The following is a 15,589-nucleotide window of genomic DNA, read 5'->3' on the forward strand; positions in this document are numbered from 1 at the left end:
TGTTTCTTTCCAAACACAGAGTTAGCGGAGTGGAAAATTGTTGCTGTCAGAAGTGGGATTCGAACCCACGCCTCCAGGGGAGACTGCGACCTGAACGCAGCGCCTTAGACCGCTCGGCCATCCTGACGCCTTGAGCTGATCTTTTTCGGATCTCGAAGAATCGTCTCGATGGTGCAGGGGTAGAATTTCAACTGAATCTGGGCGAACAGAAGGATTTTCTTCATTCAGGAAGAGGAAAATGCTCGTTTGGTCTCTTGACCGGGCTAAGCGTAGATAACTGGGCTAAGCGTACACTGAGGATTTGGGAAATAGCCCCATAAGCCTCTGATTTGAATGATTCTTACAATGAATCCAGTAACCGATAGGAGTGGCGTGTGGAAAAACATCACGGTAACTTTGGATAGGTTGACAACGTAGACAGTGCACTTACAAATAGTGATGCTACTGTATCATATGACAACGTTCTGTTTAGAAGCAGCAGCCTCTGCTGTTTGTTAAGAGAAATGAAAAAGCTTGCAGCACCTGGTATTCCTAGGCAGTCTCCTATCCAAGTACTAAACAGGCCCAACCCCGCTTAGCTTCCGAGATCGGGCGTGTTCAGGGTGGTCTGGCCGTAAGCAAGAGCTGCACCTGCAAATGGACCCTTTAAAGACGTTGTTACACCATGTTCTGTTATTCTGTCAGATTAGGGTCTATGCGTAGGAGAATGTGAGAATACATTCAAGACGTTTATTTATGTACGTACGATTTGACGACCAACTTTTATTGATTTGTTTAAAGCACTCAGTAGACGGATGAGCCAAGCCTGTTGGTTGAGGGTCATTCCTGACGAACAGGAGAAGGTAGGCGATCTCGACTAGCACCAATCCGGACCTGGGAGGCGGGGGACCCTCTGCTGCGTTGGAGGCAGAGCGTGGCTGGACCAAGGCTGGATCTGTGGTGGTAGGGGAGCCATCAGCCACCACGTCAGGAGCGGGGGTCTGGCCAGGAGATGGGCGCTCACTCAGCTTGCGCTTCCCTGGAAGCCGCAGTTGATCCCCACTGTCCAGAGTTTGGAATTTGCTGCTCAGCAAGAGAGTGTCAGCTGCAATTCGTCGGCTGGAACGTTTAGCACGCCGCACACTTCTGACCCGGACCCATGACTCCGTGTTGCGGGGAGTGGAGCAGGCCTGGAACTCAGGTCCAGCCCCGAGGGTGGGCCACGAGTCGGTGCTAAGAGCTGGGATATTTGTTGAAAGGATCGGCTCCCCAAAAAAACAATGAATCCAGCAACCGACAGGAGTAGCGTGTGGAAACACATCATGGTAACTTTGGATAGGTTGACAACGTAGACCCTTACAAACAGTGCTGCTACTGTATTTTGTCATATGATCTGCTGACCTTTCTTTCCAAACATCATTTTAGACCATCCTGACTCTTTCAGCGCTTTGCTTTTGAATCTGGATGGATGCTCTCAACGGTGCAGCGGTAGAATTTTAACATAATCTGAGCAAACAGAAGGACTTTCTTCATTCAGGAAAAAAAATGCTTGTTTGGTCTCTTGATCTGTCGACGCGCTTAACCTTTGTCCCATCGATATGCATTAGGGTCTTGTACAACGGGCTCTTGTGCAACGGGAAAAGAACTATGTGGCGCGAACTACGGCCCTTAGAGCTGAACGCAGCACCTTAGAGCACTCAGCCATCTTGTCCCAAACTTGCACTTGGACTCCTTCTCTTGGGCCACCAAGTCACTCCCAACCCCAAGTGAAGAATCCACTGTTGTCCGGCAGAGAGCCGTGTTCATGAAAAATCACAGAAAATGATCCACAATTATTCCAGCAAAAGGTAGGGGTAGCATGTGGAAAGATATCACGGTAACCTTGGATAGGTTGACAGTGTTGACCCTTACAAAAGCAGTTGATAGTGTATTTTGTCATATGAACTGCTGACCTTTCTTTCTAGACATCTGGTCAGAACATCCTTGGAAGAGCTTTCATTGTCGTCAACCTCAACGGTTAACTCTTTTACCTGTCACTGGCATTAAATCAAGTTCCACCGAGACTTGAACTCGGATCACTGGATTCAAAGTCCAGAGTGCTGACCATTACACCATGGAACCACAGGACATGCCTGTCAAGCTTTTGCAACATAATTAGAGATCAGGTTTTCCGGCCAGGTTAAGCGTTGTAAGTCTAAAAGGTATGTAAGACATGAGAAAAATTGGGTCTATTTCGACAAACTTACAGCTGTTTCGTTCACTGACAGGGAAGGGAGCATTGCGTGTTTAACAAATTCATTGTGAATCCATTCATCTGTGGGGTTTGCAGGAGGCAAATTCAAAACTTCCTCATGTACGAGGATGGACAAGTGGCATTCCGTGCGGTACTGCAGCTTCAAAACCAGGTCCCACCGAGACTTGAACTCGGATCGCTGGATTCAGAGCCCAGAGTGCTAACCATTACACCATGGAACCGGCACATGGCCACAAGAGGTCCTTTCTCACGGTGCATTCCCATGTATGTTAACGATGCAGCGCATAGGTGACGAAAGACACGACTGCCTACAAACAATGAATGCAGCAGGAGATGTGGGTAGCGTGTTGAAACACATGGAACCTTTACATAGGTTGACTAGGTAAAGCCTTACAAACGGTGCTGCTAATGTATTTGCTCATATGTGTTTCTTTCCAAACACAGAGTTAGCGGAGTGGAAAATTGTTGCTGTCAGAAGTGGGATTCGAACCCACGCCTCCAGGGGAGACTGCGACCTGAACGCAGCGCCTTAGACCGCTCGGCCATCCTGACGCCTTGAGCTGATCTTTTTCGGATCTCGAAGAATCGTCTCGATGGTGCAGGGGTAGAATTTCAACTGAATCTGGGCGAACAGAAGGATTTTCTTCATTCAGGAAGAGGAAAATGCTCGTTTGGTCTCTTGACCGGGCTAAGCGTAGATAACTGGGCTAAGCGTACACTGAGGATTTGGGAAATAGCCCCATAAGCCTCTGATTTGAATGATTCTTACAATGAATCCAGTAACCGATAGGAGTGGCGTGTGGAAAAACATCACGGTAACTTTGGATAGGTTGACAACGTAGACAGTGCACTTACAAATAGTGATGCTACTGTATCATATGACAACGTTCTGTTTAGAAGCAGCAGCCTCTGCTGTTTGTTAAGAGAAATGAAAAAGCTTGCAGCACCTGGTATTCCTAGGCAGTCTCCTATCCAAGTACTAAACAGGCCCAACCCCGCTTAGCTTCCGAGATCGGGCGTGTTCAGGGTGGTCTGGCCGTAAGCGAGAGCTGCACCTGCAAATGGACCCTTTAAAGACGTTGTTACACCATGTTCTGTTATTCTGTCAGATTAGGGTCTATGCGTAGGAGAATGTGAGAATACATTCAAGACGTTTATTTATGTACGTACGATTTGACGACCAACTTTTATTGATTTGTTTAAAGCACTCAGTAGACGGATGAGCCAAGCCTGTTGGTTGAGGGTCATTCCTGACGAACAGGAGAAGGTAGGCGATCTCGACTAGCACCAATCCGGACCTGGGAGGCGGGGGACCCTCTGCTGCGTTGGAGGCAGAGCGTGGCTGGACCAAGGCTGGATCTGTGGTGGTAGGGGAGCCATCAGCCACCACGTCAGGAGCGGGGGTCTGGCCAGGAGATGGGCGCTCACTCAGCTTGCGCTTCCCTGGAAGCCGCAGTTGATCCCCACTGTCCAGAGTTTGGAATTTGCTGCTCAGCAAGAGAGTGTCAGCTGCAATTCGTCGGCTGGAACGTTTAGCACGCCGCACACTTCTGACCCGGACCCATGACTCCGTGTTGCGGGGAGTGGAGCAGGCCTGGAACTCAGGTCCAGCCCCGAGGGTGGGCCACGAGTCGGTGCTAAGAGCTGGGATATTTGTTGAAAGGATCGGCTCCCCAAAAAAACAATGAATCCAGCAACCGACAGGAGTAGCGTGTGGAAACACATCATGGTAACTTTGGATAGGTTGACAACGTAGACCCTTACAAACAGTGCTGCTACTGTATTTTGTCATATGATCTGCTGACCTTTCTTTCCAAACATCATTTTAGACCATCCTGACTCTTTCAGCGCTTTGCTTTTGAATCTGGATGGATGCTCTCAACGGTGCAGCGGTAGAATTTTAACATAATCTGAGCAAACAGAAGGACTTTCTTCATTCAGGAAAAAAAATGCTTGTTTGGTCTCTTGATCTGTCGACGCGCTTAACCTTTGTCCCATCGATATGCATTAGGGTCTTGTACAACGGGCTCTTGTGCAACGGGAAAAGAACTATGTGGCGCGAACTACGGCCCTTAGAGCTGAACGCAGCACCTTAGAGCACTCAGCCATCTTGTCCCAAACTTGCACTTGGACTCCTTCTCTTGGGCCACCAAGTCACTCCCAACCCCAAGTGAAGAATCCACTGTTGTCCGGCAGAGAGCCGTGTTCATGAAAAATCACAGAAAATGATCCACAATTATTCCAGCAAAAGGTAGGGGTAGCATGTGGAAAGATATCACGGTAACCTTGGATAGGTTGACAGTGTTGACCCTTACAAAAGCAGTTGATAGTGTATTTTGTCATATGAACTGCTGACCTTTCTTTCTAGACATCTGGTCAGAACATCCTTGGAAGAGCTTTCATCGTCGTCAACCTCAACGGTTAACTCTTTTACCTGTCACTGGCATTAAATCAAGTTCCACCGAGACTTGAACTCGGATCACTGGATTCAAAGTCCAGAGTGCTGACCATTACACCATGGAACCACAGGACATGCCTGTCAAGCTTTTGCAACATAATTAGAGATCAGGTTTTCCGGCCAGGTTAAGCGTTGTAAGTCTAAAAGGTATGTAAGACATGAGAAAAATTGGGTCTATTTCGACAAACTTACAGCTGTTTCGTTCACTGACAGGGAAGGGAGCATTGCGTGTTTAACAAATTCATTGTGAATCCATTCATCTGTGGGGTTTGCAGGAGGCAAATTCAAAACTTCCTCATGTACGAGGATGGACAAGTGGCATTCCGTGCGGTACTGCAGCTTCAAAACCAGGTCCCACCGAGACTTGAACTCGGATCGCTGGATTCAGAGCCCAGAGTGCTAACCATTACACCATGGAACCGGCACATGGCCACAAGAGGTCCTTTCTCACGGTGCATTCCCATGTATGTTAACGATGCAGCGCATAGGTGACGAAAGACACGACTGCCTACAAACAATGAATGCAGCAGGAGATGTGGGTAGCGTGTTGAAACACATGGAACCTTTACATAGGTTGACTAGGTAAAGCCTTACAAACGGTGCTGCTAATGTATTTGCTCATATGTGTTTCTTTCCAAACACAGAGTTAGCGGAGTGGAAAATTGTTGCTGTCAGAAGTGGGATTCGAACCCACGCCTCCAGGGGAGACTGCGACCTGAACGCAGCGCCTTAGACCGCTCGGCCATCCTGACGCCTTGAGCTGATCTTTTTCGGATCTCGAAGAATCGTCTCGATGGTGCAGGGGTAGAATTTCAACTGAATCTGGGCGAACAGAAGGATTTTCTTCATTCAGGAAGAGGAAAATGCTCGTTTGGTCTCTTGACCGGGCTAAGCGTAGATAACTGGGCTAAGCGTACACTGAGGATTTGGGAAATAGCCCCATAAGCCTCTGATTTGAATGATTCTTACAATGAATCCAGTAACCGATAGGAGTGGCGTGTGGAAAAACATCACGGTAACTTTGGATAGGTTGACAACGTAGACAGTGCACTTACAAATAGTGATGCTACTGTATCATATGACAACGTTCTGTTTAGAAGCAGCAGCCTCTGCTGTTTGTTAAGAGAAATGAAAAAGCTTGCAGCACCTGGTATTCCTAGGCAGTCTCCTATCCAAGTACTAAACAGGCCCAACCCCGCTTAGCTTCCGAGATCGGGCGTGTTCAGGGTGGTCTGGCCGTAAGCAAGAGCTGCACCTGCAAATGGACCCTTTAAAGACGTTGTTACACCATGTTCTGTTATTCTGTCAGATTAGGGTCTATGCGTAGGAGAATGTGAGAATACATTCAAGACGTTTATTTATGTACGTACGATTTGACGACCAACTTTTATTGATTTGTTTAAAGCACTCAGTAGACGGATGAGCCAAGCCTGTTGGTTGAGGGTCATTCCTGACGAACAGGAGAAGGTAGGCGATCTCGACTAGCACCAATCCGGACCTGGGAGGCGGGGGACCCTCTGCTGCGTTGGAGGCAGAGCGTGGCTGGACCAAGGCTGGATCTGTGGTGGTAGGGGAGCCATCAGCCACCACGTCAGGAGCGGGGGTCTGGCCAGGAGATGGGCGCTCACTCAGCTTGCGCTTCCCTGGAAGCCGCAGTTGATCCCCACTGTCCAGAGTTTGGAATTTGCTGCTCAGCAAGAGAGTGTCAGCTGCAATTCGTCGGCTGGAACGTTTAGCACGCCGCACACTTCTGACCCGGACCCATGACTCCGTGTTGCGGGGAGTGGAGCAGGCCTGGAACTCAGGTCCAGCCCCGAGGGTGGGCCACGAGTCGGTGCTAAGAGCTGGGATATTTGTTGAAAGGATCGGCTCCCCAAAAAAACAATGAATCCAGCAACCGACAGGAGTAGCGTGTGGAAACACATCATGGTAACTTTGGATAGGTTGACAACGTAGACCCTTACAAACAGTGCTGCTACTGTATTTTGTCATATGATCTGCTGACCTTTCTTTCCAAACATCATTTTAGACCATCCTGACTCTTTCAGCGCTTTGCTTTTGAATCTGGATGGATGCTCTCAACGGTGCAGCGGTAGAATTTTAACATAATCTGAGCAAACAGAAGGACTTTCTTCATTCAGGAAAAAAAATGCTTGTTTGGTCTCTTGATCTGTCGACGCGCTTAACCTTTGTCCCATCGATATGCATTAGGGTCTTGTACAACGGGCTCTTGTGCAACGGGAAAAGAACTATGTGGCGCGAACTACGGCCCTTAGAGCTGAACGCAGCACCTTAGAGCACTCAGCCATCTTGTCCCAAACTTGCACTTGGACTCCTTCTCTTGGGCCACCAAGTCACTCCCAACCCCAAGTGAAGAATCCACTGTTGTCCGGCAGAGAGCCGTGTTCATGAAAAATCACAGAAAATGATCCACAATTATTCCAGCAAAAGGTAGGGGTAGCATGTGGAAAGATATCACGGTAACCTTGGATAGGTTGACAGTGTTGACCCTTACAAAAGCAGCTGATAGTGTATTTTGTCATATGAACTGCTGACCTTTCTTTCTAGACATCTGGTCAGAACATCCTTGGAAGAGCTTTCATTGTCGTCAACCTCAACGGTTAACTCTTTTACCTGTCACTGGCATTAAATCAAGTTCCACCGAGACTTGAACTCGGATCACTGGATTCAAAGTCCAGAGTGCTGACCATTACACCATGGAACCACAGGACATGCCTGTCAAGCTTTTGCAACATAATTAGAGATCAGGTTTTCCGGCCAGGTTAAGCGTTGTAAGTCTAAAAGGTATGTAAGACATGAGAAAAATTGGGTCTATTTCGACAAACTTACAGCTGTTTCGTTCACTGACAGGGAAGGGAGCATTGCGTGTTTAACAAATTCATTGTGAATCCATTCATCTGTGGGGTTTGCAGGAGGCAAATTCAAAACTTCCTCATGTACGAGGATGGACAAGTGGCATTCCGTGCGGTACTGCAGCTTCAAAACCAGGTCCCACCGAGACTTGAACTCGGATCGCTGGATTCAGAGCCCAGAGTGCTAACCATTACACCATGGAACCGGCACATGGCCACAAGAGGTCCTTTCTCACGGTGCATTCCCATGTATGTTAACGATGCAGCGCATAGGTGACGAAAGACACGACTGCCTACAAACAATGAATGCAGCAGGAGATGTGGGTAGCGTGTTGAAACACATGGAACCTTTACATAGGTTGACTAGGTAAAGCCTTACAAACGGTGCTGCTAATGTATTTGCTCATATGTGTTTCTTTCCAAACACAGAGTTAGCGGAGTGGAAAATTGTTGCTGTCAGAAGTGGGATTCGAACCCACGCCTCCAGGGGAGACTGCGACCTGAACGCAGCGCCTTAGACCGCTCGGCCATCCTGACGCCTTGAGCTGATCTTTTTCGGATCTCGAAGAATCGTCTCGATGGTGCAGGGGTAGAATTTCAACTGAATCTGGGCGAACAGAAGGATTTTCTTCATTCAGGAAGAGGAAAATGCTCGTTTGGTCTCTTGACCGGGCTAAGCGTAGATAACTGGGCTAAGCGTACACTGAGGATTTGGGAAATAGCCCCATAAGCCTCTGATTTGAATGATTCTTACAATGAATCCAGTAACCGATAGGAGTGGCGTGTGGAAAAACATCACGGTAACTTTGGATAGGTTGACAACGTAGACAGTGCACTTACAAATAGTGATGCTACTGTATCATATGACAACGTTCTGTTTAGAAGCAGCAGCCTCTGCTGTTTGTTAAGAGAAATGAAAAAGCTTGCAGCACCTGGTATTCCTAGGCAGTCTCCTATCCAAGTACTAAACAGGCCCAACCCCGCTTAGCTTCCGAGATCGGGCGTGTTCAGGGTGGTCTGGCCGTAAGCAAGAGCTGCACCTGCAAATGGACCCTTTAAAGACGTTGTTACACCATGTTCTGTTATTCTGTCAGATTAGGGTCTATGCGTAGGAGAATGTGAGAATACATTCAAGACGTTTATTTATGTACGTACGATTTGACGACCAACTTTTATTGATTTGTTTAAAGCACTCAGTAGACGGATGAGCCAAGCCTGTTGGTTGAGGGTCATTCCTGACGAACAGGAGAAGGTAGGCGATCTCGACTAGCACCAATCCCGGACCTGGGAGGCGGGGGACCCTCTGCTGCGTTGGAGGCAGAGCGTGGCTGGACCAAGGCTGGATCTGTGGTGGTAGGGGAGCCATCAGCCACCACGTCAGGAGCGGGGGGTCTGGCCAGGAGATGGGCGCTCACTCAGCTTGCGCTTCCCTGGAAGCCGCAGTTGATCCCCACTGTCCAGAGTTTGGAATTTGCTGCTCAGCAAGAGAGTGTCAGCTGCAATTCGTCGGCTGGAACGTTTAGCACGCCGCACACTTCTGACCCGGACCCATGACTCCGTGTTGCGGGGAGTGGAGCAGGCCTGGAACTCAGGTCCAGCCCCGAGGGTGGGCCACGAGTCGGTGCTAAGAGCTGGGATATTTGTTGAAAGGATCGGCTCCCCAAAAAAACAATGAATCCAGCAACCGACAGGAGTAGCGTGTGGAAACACATCATGGTAACTTTGGATAGGTTGACAACGTAGACCCTTACAAACAGTGCTGCTACTGTATTTTGTCATATGATCTGCTGACCTTTCTTTCCAAACATCATTTTAGACCATCCTGACTCTTTCAGCGCTTTGCTTTTGAATCTGGATGGATGCTCTCAACGGTGCAGCGGTAGAATTTTAACATAATCTGAGCAAACAGAAGGACTTTCTTCATTCAGGAAAAAAAATGCTTGTTTGGTCTCTTGATCTGTCGACGCGCTTAACCTTTGTCCCATCGATATGCATTAGGGTCTTGTACAACGGGCTCTTGTGCAACGGGAAAAGAACTATGTGGCGCGAACTACGGCCCTTAGAGCTGAACGCAGCACCTTAGAGCACTCAGCCATCTTGTCCCAAACTTGCACTTGGACTCCTTCTCTTGGGCCACCAAGTCACTCCCAACCCCAAGTGAAGAATCCACTGTTGTCCGGCAGAGAGCCGTGTTCATGAAAAATCACAGAAAATGATCCACAATTATTCCAGCAAAAGGTAGGGGTAGCATGTGGAAAGATATCACGGTAACCTTGGATAGGTTGACAGTGTTGACCCTTACAAAAGCAGTTGATAGTGTATTTTGTCATATGAACTGCTGACCTTTCTTTCTGGACATCTGGTCAGAACATCCTTGGAAGAGCTTTCATCGTCGTCAACCTCAACGGTTAACTCTTTTACCTGTCACTGGCATTAAATCAAGTTCCACCGAGACTTGAACTCGGATCACTGGATTCAAAGTCCAGAGTGCTGACCATTACACCATGGAACCACAGGACATGCCTGTCAAGCTTTTGCAACATAATTAGAGATCAGGTTTTCCGGCCAGGTTAAGCGTTGTAAGTCTAAAAGGTATGTAAGACATGAGAAAAATTGGGTCTATTTCGACAAACTTACAGCCGTTTCGTTCACTGACAGGGAAGGGAGCATTGCGTGTTTAACAAATTCATTGTGAATCCATTCATCTGTGGGGTTTGCAGGAGGCAAATTCAAAACTTCCTCATGTACGAGGATGGACAAGTGGCATTCCGTGCGGTACTGCAGCTTCAAAACCAGGTCCCACCGAGACTTGAACTCGGATCGCTGGATTCAGAGCCCAGAGTGCTAACCATTACACCATGGAACCGGCACATGGCCACAACAGGTCCTTTCTCACGGTGCATTCCCATGTATGTTAACGATGCAGCGCATAGGTGACGAAAGACACGACTGCCTACAAACAATGAATGCAGCAGGAGATGTGGGTAGCGTGTTGAAACACATGGAACCTTTACATAGGTTGACTAGGTAAAGCCTTACAAACGGTGCTGCTAATGTATTTGCTCATATGTGTTTCTTTCCAAACACAGAGTTAGCGGAGTGGAAAATTGTTGCTGTCAGAAGTGGGATTCGAACCCACGCCTCCAGGGGAGACTGCGACCTGAACGCAGCGCCTTAGACCGCTCGGCCATCCTGACGCCTTGAGCTGATCTTTTTCGGATCTCGAAGAATCGTCTCGATGGTGCAGGGGTAGAATTTCAACTGAATCTGGGCGAACAGAAGGATTTTCTTCATTCAGGAAGAGGAAAATGCTCGTTTGGTCTCTTGACCGGGCTAAGCGTAGATAACTGGGCTAAGCGTACACTGAGGATTTGGGAAATAGCCCCATAAGCCTCTGATTTGAATGATTCTTACAATGAATCCAGTAACCGATAGGAGTGGCGTGTGGAAAAACATCACGGTAACTTTGGATAGGTTGACAACGTAGACAGTGCACTTACAAATAGTGATGCTACTGTATCATATGACAACGTTCTGTTTAGAAGCAGCAGCCTCTGCTGTTTGTTAAGAGAAATGAAAAAGCTTGCAGCACCTGGTATTCCTAGGCAGTCTCCTATCCAAGTACTAAACAGGCCCAACCCCGCTTAGCTTCCGAGATCGGGCGTGTTCAGGGTGGTCTGGCCGTAAGCAAGAGCTGCACCTGCAAATGGACCCTTTAAAGACGTTGTTACACCATGTTCTGTTATTCTGTCAGATTAGGGTCTATGCGTAGGAGAATGTGAGAATACATTCAAGACGTTTATTTATGTACGTACGATTTGACGACCAACTTTTATTGATTTGTTTAAAGCACTCAGTAGACGGATGAGCCAAGCCTGTTGGTTGAGGGTCATTCCTGACGAACAGGAGAAGGTAGGCGATCTCGACTAGCACCAATCCGGACCTGGGAGGCGGGGGACCCTCTGCTGCGTTGGAGGCAGAGCGTGGCTGGACCAAGGCTGGATCTGTGGTGGTAGGGGAGCCATCAGCCACCACGTCAGGAGCGGGGGTCTGGCCAGGAGATGGGCGCTCACTCAGCTTGCGCTTCCCTGGAAGCCGCAGTTGATCCCCACTGTCCAGAGTTTGGAATTTGCTGCTCAGCAAGAGAGTGTCAGCTGCAATTCGTCGGCTGGAACGTTTAGCACGCCGCACACTTCTGACCCGGACCCATGACTCCGTGTTGCGGGGAGTGGAGCAGGCCTGGAACTCAGGTCCAGCCCCGAGGGTGGGCCACGAGTCGGTGCTAAGAGCTGGGATATTTGTTGAAAGGATCGGCTCCCCAAAAAAACAATGAATCCAGCAACCGACAGGAGTAGCGTGTGGAAACACATCATGGTAACTTTGGATAGGTTGACAACGTAGACCCTTACAAACAGTGCTGCTACTGTATTTTGTCATATGATCTGCTGACCTTTCTTTCCAAACATCATTTTAGACCATCCTGACTCTTTCAGCGCTTTGCTTTTGAATCTGGATGGATGCTCTCAACGGTGCAGCGGTAGAATTTTAACATAATCTGAGCAAACAGAAGGACTTTCTTCATTCAGGAAAAAAAATGCTTGTTTGGTCTCTTGATCTGTCGACGCGCTTAACCTTTGTCCCATCGATATGCATTAGGGTCTTGTACAACGGGCTCTTGTGCAACGGGAAAAGAACTATGTGGCGCGAACTACGGCCCTTAGAGCTGAACGCAGCACCTTAGAGCACTCAGCCATCTTGTCCCAAACTTGCACTTGGACTCCTTCTCTTGGGCCACCAAGTCACTCCCAACCCCAAGTGAAGAATCCACTGTTGTCCGGCAGAGAGCCGTGTTCATGAAAAATCACAGAAAATGATCCACAATTATTCCAGCAAAAGGTAGGGGTAGCATGTGGAAAGATATCACGGTAACCTTGGATAGGTTGACAGTGTTGACCCTTACAAAAGCAGTTGATAGTGTATTTTGTCATATGAACTGCTGACCTTTCTTTCTAGACATCTGGTCAGAACATCCTTGGAAGAGCTTTCATCGTCGTCAACCTCAACGGTTAACTCTTTTACCTGTCACTGGCATTAAATCAAGTTCCACCGAGACTTGAACTCGGATCACTGGATTCAAAGTCCAGAGTGCTGACCATTACACCATGGAAACACAGGACATGCCTGTCAAGCTTTTGCAACATAATTAGAGATCAGGTTTTCCGGCCAGGTTAAGCGTTGTAAGTCTAAAAGGTATGTAAGACATGAGAAAAATTGGGTCTATTTCGACAAACTTACAGCCGTTTCGTTCACTGACAGGGAAGGGAGCATTGCGTGTTTAACAAATTCATTGTGAATCCATTCATCTGTGGGGTTTGCAGGAGGCAAATTCAAAACTTCCTCATGTACGAGGATGGACAAGTGGCATTCCGTGCGGTACTGCAGCTTCAAAACCAGGTCCCACCGAGACTTGAACTCGGATCGCTGGATTCAGAGCCCAGAGTGCTAACCATTACACCATGGAACCGGCACATGGCCACAACAGGTCCTTTCTCACGGTGCATTCCCATGTATGTTAACGATGCAGCGCATAGGTGACGAAAGACACGACTGCCTACAAACAATGAATGCAGCAGGAGATGTGGGTAGCGTGTTGAAACACATGGAACCTTTACATAGGTTGACTAGGTAAAGCCTTACAAACGGTGCTGCTAATGTATTTGCTCATATGTGTTTCTTTCCAAACACAGAGTTAGCGGAGTGGAAAATTGTTGCTGTCAGAAGTGGGATTCGAACCCACGCCTCCAGGGGAGACTGCGACCTGAACGCAGCGCCTTAGACCGCTCGGCCATCCTGACGCCTTGAGCTGACCTTTTTCGGATCTCGAAGAATCGTCTCGATGGTGCAGGGGTAGAATTTCAACTGAATCTGGGCGAACAGAAGGATTTTTCTTCATTCAGGAAGAGGAAAATGCTCGTTTGGTCTCTTGACCGGGCTAAGCGTAGATAACTGGGCTAAGCGTACACTGAGGATTTGGGAAATAGCCCCATAAGCCTCTGATTTGAATGATTCTTACAATGAATCCAGTAACCGATAGGAGTGGCGTGTGGAAAAACATCACGGTAACTTTGGATAGGTTGACAACGTAGACAGTGCACTTACAAATAGTGATGCTACTGTATCATATGACAACGTTCTGTTTAGAAGCAGCAGCCTCTGCTGTTTGTTAAGAGAAATGAAAAAGCTTGCAGCACCTGGTATTCCTAGGCAGTCTCCTATCCAAGTACTAAACAGGCCCAACCCCGCTTAGCTTCCGAGATCGGGCGTGTTCAGGGTGGTCTGGCCGTAAGCAAGAGCTGCACCTGCAAATGGACCCTTTAAAGACGTTGTTACACCATGTTCTGTTATTCTGTCAGATTAGGGTCTATGCGTAGGAGAATGTGAGAATACATTCAAGACGTTTATTTATGTACGTACGATTTGACGACCAACTTTTATTGATTTGTTTAAAGCACTCAGTAGACGGATGAGCCAAGCCTGTTGGTTGAGGGTCATTCCTGACGAACAGGAGAAGGTAGGCGATCTCGACTAGCACCAATCCGGACCTGGGAGGCGGGGGACCCTCTGCTGCGTTGGAGGCAGAGCGTGGCTGGACCAAGGCTGCATCTGTGGTGGTAGGGGAGCCATCAGCCACCACGTCAGGAGCGGGGGTCTGGCCAGGAGATGGGCGCTCACTCAGCTTGCGCTTCCCTGGAAGCCGCAGTTGATCCCCACTGTCCAGAGTTTGGAATTTGCTGCTCAGCAAGAGAGTGTCAGCTGCAATTCGTCGGCTGGAACGTTTAGCACGCCGCACACTTCTGACCCGGACCCATGACTCCGTGTTGCGGGGAGTGGAGCAGGCCTGGAACTCAGGTCCAGCCCCGAGGGTGGGCCACGAGTCGGTGCTAAGAGCTGGGATATTTGTTGAAAGGATCGGCTCCCCAAAAAAACAATGAATCCAGCAACCGACAGGAGTAGCGTGTGGAAACACATCATGGTAACTTTGGATAGGTTGACAACGTAGACCCTTACAAACAGTGCTGCTACTGTATTTTGTCATATGATCTGCTGACCTTTCTTTCCAAACATCATTTTAGACCATCCTGACTCTTTCAGCGCTTTGCTTTTGAATCTGGATGGATGCTCTCAACGGTGCAGCGGTAGAATTTTAACATAATCTGAGCAAACAGAAGGACTTTCTTCATTCAGGAAAAAAAATGCTTGTTTGGTCTCTTGATCTGTCGACGCGCTTAACCTTTGTCCCATCGATATGCATTAGGGTCTTGTACAACGGGCTCTTGTGCAACGGGAAAAGAACTATGTGGCGCGAACTACGGCCCTTAGAGCTGAACGCAGCACCTTAGAGCACTCAGCCATCTTGTCCCAAACTTGCACTTGGACTCCTTCTCTTGGGCCACCAAGTCACTCCCAACCCCAAGTGAAGAATCCACTGTTGTCCGGCAGAGAGCCGTGTTCATGAAAAATCACAGAAAATGATCCACAATTATTCCAGCAAAAGGTAGGGGTAGCATGTGGAAAGATATCACGGTAACCTTGGATAGGTTGACAGTGTTGACCCTTACAAAAGCAGTTGATAGTGTATTTTGTCATATGAACTGCTGACCTTTCTTTCTAGACATCTGGTCAGAACATCCTTGGAAGAGCTTTCATCGTCGTCAACCTCAACGGTTAACTCTTTTACCTGTCACTGGCATTAAATCAAGTTCCACCGAGACTTGAACTCGGATCACTGGATTCAAAGTCCAGAGTGCTGACCATTACACCATGGAACCACAGGACATGCCTGTCAAGCTTTTGCAACATAATTAGAGATCAGGTTTTCCGGCCAGGTTAAGCGTTGTAAGTCTAAAAGGTATGTAAGACATGAGAAAAATTGGGTCTATTTCGACAAACTTACAGCTGTTTCGTTCACTGACAGGGAAGGGAGCATTGCGTGTTTAACAAATTCATTGTGAATCCATTCATCTG

General features: G+C 48.1%; 17 non-coding genes and 6 pseudogenes across 17 annotated transcripts; all 23 read right to left on the reverse strand.

Annotated features, from left to right (window-relative positions):
* Nucleotides 1-44: 44 nt before the first annotated feature.
* Nucleotides 45-127, reverse strand: trnal-cag (transfer RNA leucine (anticodon CAG)). Its single transcript has one exon. It is a non-coding gene; the product is annotated as a tRNA-Leu (tRNA).
* A 383-nt stretch (nt 128-510) lies between these two features.
* Nucleotides 511-619, reverse strand: LOC127361072 (uncharacterized; annotated as a pseudogene).
* A 1,409-nt stretch (nt 620-2,028) lies between these two features.
* trnaq-uug (transfer RNA glutamine (anticodon UUG)) lies at nt 2,029-2,100 on the reverse strand. The gene has a single exon. It is a non-coding gene; the product is annotated as a tRNA-Gln (tRNA).
* Nucleotides 2,101-2,382: 282 nt separating this feature from the next.
* Nucleotides 2,383-2,454, reverse strand: trnaq-cug (transfer RNA glutamine (anticodon CUG)). Its single transcript has one exon. It is a non-coding gene; the product is annotated as a tRNA-Gln (tRNA).
* A 248-nt stretch (nt 2,455-2,702) lies between these two features.
* trnal-cag (transfer RNA leucine (anticodon CAG)) lies at nt 2,703-2,785 on the reverse strand. Its single transcript has one exon. It is a non-coding gene; the product is annotated as a tRNA-Leu (tRNA).
* A 383-nt stretch (nt 2,786-3,168) lies between these two features.
* Nucleotides 3,169-3,277, reverse strand: LOC127361073 (uncharacterized; annotated as a pseudogene).
* Nucleotides 3,278-4,686: 1,409 nt separating this feature from the next.
* trnaq-uug (transfer RNA glutamine (anticodon UUG)) lies at nt 4,687-4,758 on the reverse strand. The gene has a single exon. It is a non-coding gene; the product is annotated as a tRNA-Gln (tRNA).
* A 282-nt stretch (nt 4,759-5,040) lies between these two features.
* trnaq-cug (transfer RNA glutamine (anticodon CUG)) lies at nt 5,041-5,112 on the reverse strand. The gene has a single exon. It is a non-coding gene; the product is annotated as a tRNA-Gln (tRNA).
* A 248-nt stretch (nt 5,113-5,360) lies between these two features.
* trnal-cag (transfer RNA leucine (anticodon CAG)) lies at nt 5,361-5,443 on the reverse strand. The gene has a single exon. It is a non-coding gene; the product is annotated as a tRNA-Leu (tRNA).
* Nucleotides 5,444-5,826: 383 nt separating this feature from the next.
* Nucleotides 5,827-5,935, reverse strand: LOC127361074 (uncharacterized; annotated as a pseudogene).
* A 1,409-nt stretch (nt 5,936-7,344) lies between these two features.
* trnaq-uug (transfer RNA glutamine (anticodon UUG)) lies at nt 7,345-7,416 on the reverse strand. The gene has a single exon. It is a non-coding gene; the product is annotated as a tRNA-Gln (tRNA).
* Nucleotides 7,417-7,698: 282 nt separating this feature from the next.
* Nucleotides 7,699-7,770, reverse strand: trnaq-cug (transfer RNA glutamine (anticodon CUG)). Its single transcript has one exon. It is a non-coding gene; the product is annotated as a tRNA-Gln (tRNA).
* Nucleotides 7,771-8,018: 248 nt separating this feature from the next.
* On the reverse strand, nt 8,019-8,101 carry trnal-cag (transfer RNA leucine (anticodon CAG)). Its single transcript has one exon. It is a non-coding gene; the product is annotated as a tRNA-Leu (tRNA).
* Nucleotides 8,102-8,484: 383 nt separating this feature from the next.
* LOC127361075 (uncharacterized) lies at nt 8,485-8,593 on the reverse strand (annotated as a pseudogene).
* Nucleotides 8,594-10,004: 1,411 nt separating this feature from the next.
* trnaq-uug (transfer RNA glutamine (anticodon UUG)) lies at nt 10,005-10,076 on the reverse strand. The gene has a single exon. It is a non-coding gene; the product is annotated as a tRNA-Gln (tRNA).
* A 282-nt stretch (nt 10,077-10,358) lies between these two features.
* On the reverse strand, nt 10,359-10,430 carry trnaq-cug (transfer RNA glutamine (anticodon CUG)). Its single transcript has one exon. It is a non-coding gene; the product is annotated as a tRNA-Gln (tRNA).
* Nucleotides 10,431-10,678: 248 nt separating this feature from the next.
* On the reverse strand, nt 10,679-10,761 carry trnal-cag (transfer RNA leucine (anticodon CAG)). Its single transcript has one exon. It is a non-coding gene; the product is annotated as a tRNA-Leu (tRNA).
* A 383-nt stretch (nt 10,762-11,144) lies between these two features.
* Nucleotides 11,145-11,253, reverse strand: LOC127361077 (uncharacterized; annotated as a pseudogene).
* Nucleotides 11,254-12,662: 1,409 nt separating this feature from the next.
* trnaq-uug (transfer RNA glutamine (anticodon UUG)) lies at nt 12,663-12,734 on the reverse strand. The gene has a single exon. It is a non-coding gene; the product is annotated as a tRNA-Gln (tRNA).
* A 282-nt stretch (nt 12,735-13,016) lies between these two features.
* On the reverse strand, nt 13,017-13,088 carry trnaq-cug (transfer RNA glutamine (anticodon CUG)). Its single transcript has one exon. It is a non-coding gene; the product is annotated as a tRNA-Gln (tRNA).
* A 248-nt stretch (nt 13,089-13,336) lies between these two features.
* On the reverse strand, nt 13,337-13,419 carry trnal-cag (transfer RNA leucine (anticodon CAG)). The gene has a single exon. It is a non-coding gene; the product is annotated as a tRNA-Leu (tRNA).
* Nucleotides 13,420-13,803: 384 nt separating this feature from the next.
* Nucleotides 13,804-13,912, reverse strand: LOC127361078 (uncharacterized; annotated as a pseudogene).
* Nucleotides 13,913-15,321: 1,409 nt separating this feature from the next.
* trnaq-uug (transfer RNA glutamine (anticodon UUG)) lies at nt 15,322-15,393 on the reverse strand. Its single transcript has one exon. It is a non-coding gene; the product is annotated as a tRNA-Gln (tRNA).
* Nucleotides 15,394-15,589: the final 196 nt, after the last annotated feature.

The sequence above is a fragment of the Dicentrarchus labrax genome, unplaced genomic scaffold (assembly GCF_905237075.1).
Source record: "Dicentrarchus labrax unplaced genomic scaffold, dlabrax2021, whole genome shotgun sequence".
NCBI lineage: Eukaryota > Metazoa > Chordata > Actinopteri > Moronidae > Dicentrarchus > Dicentrarchus labrax.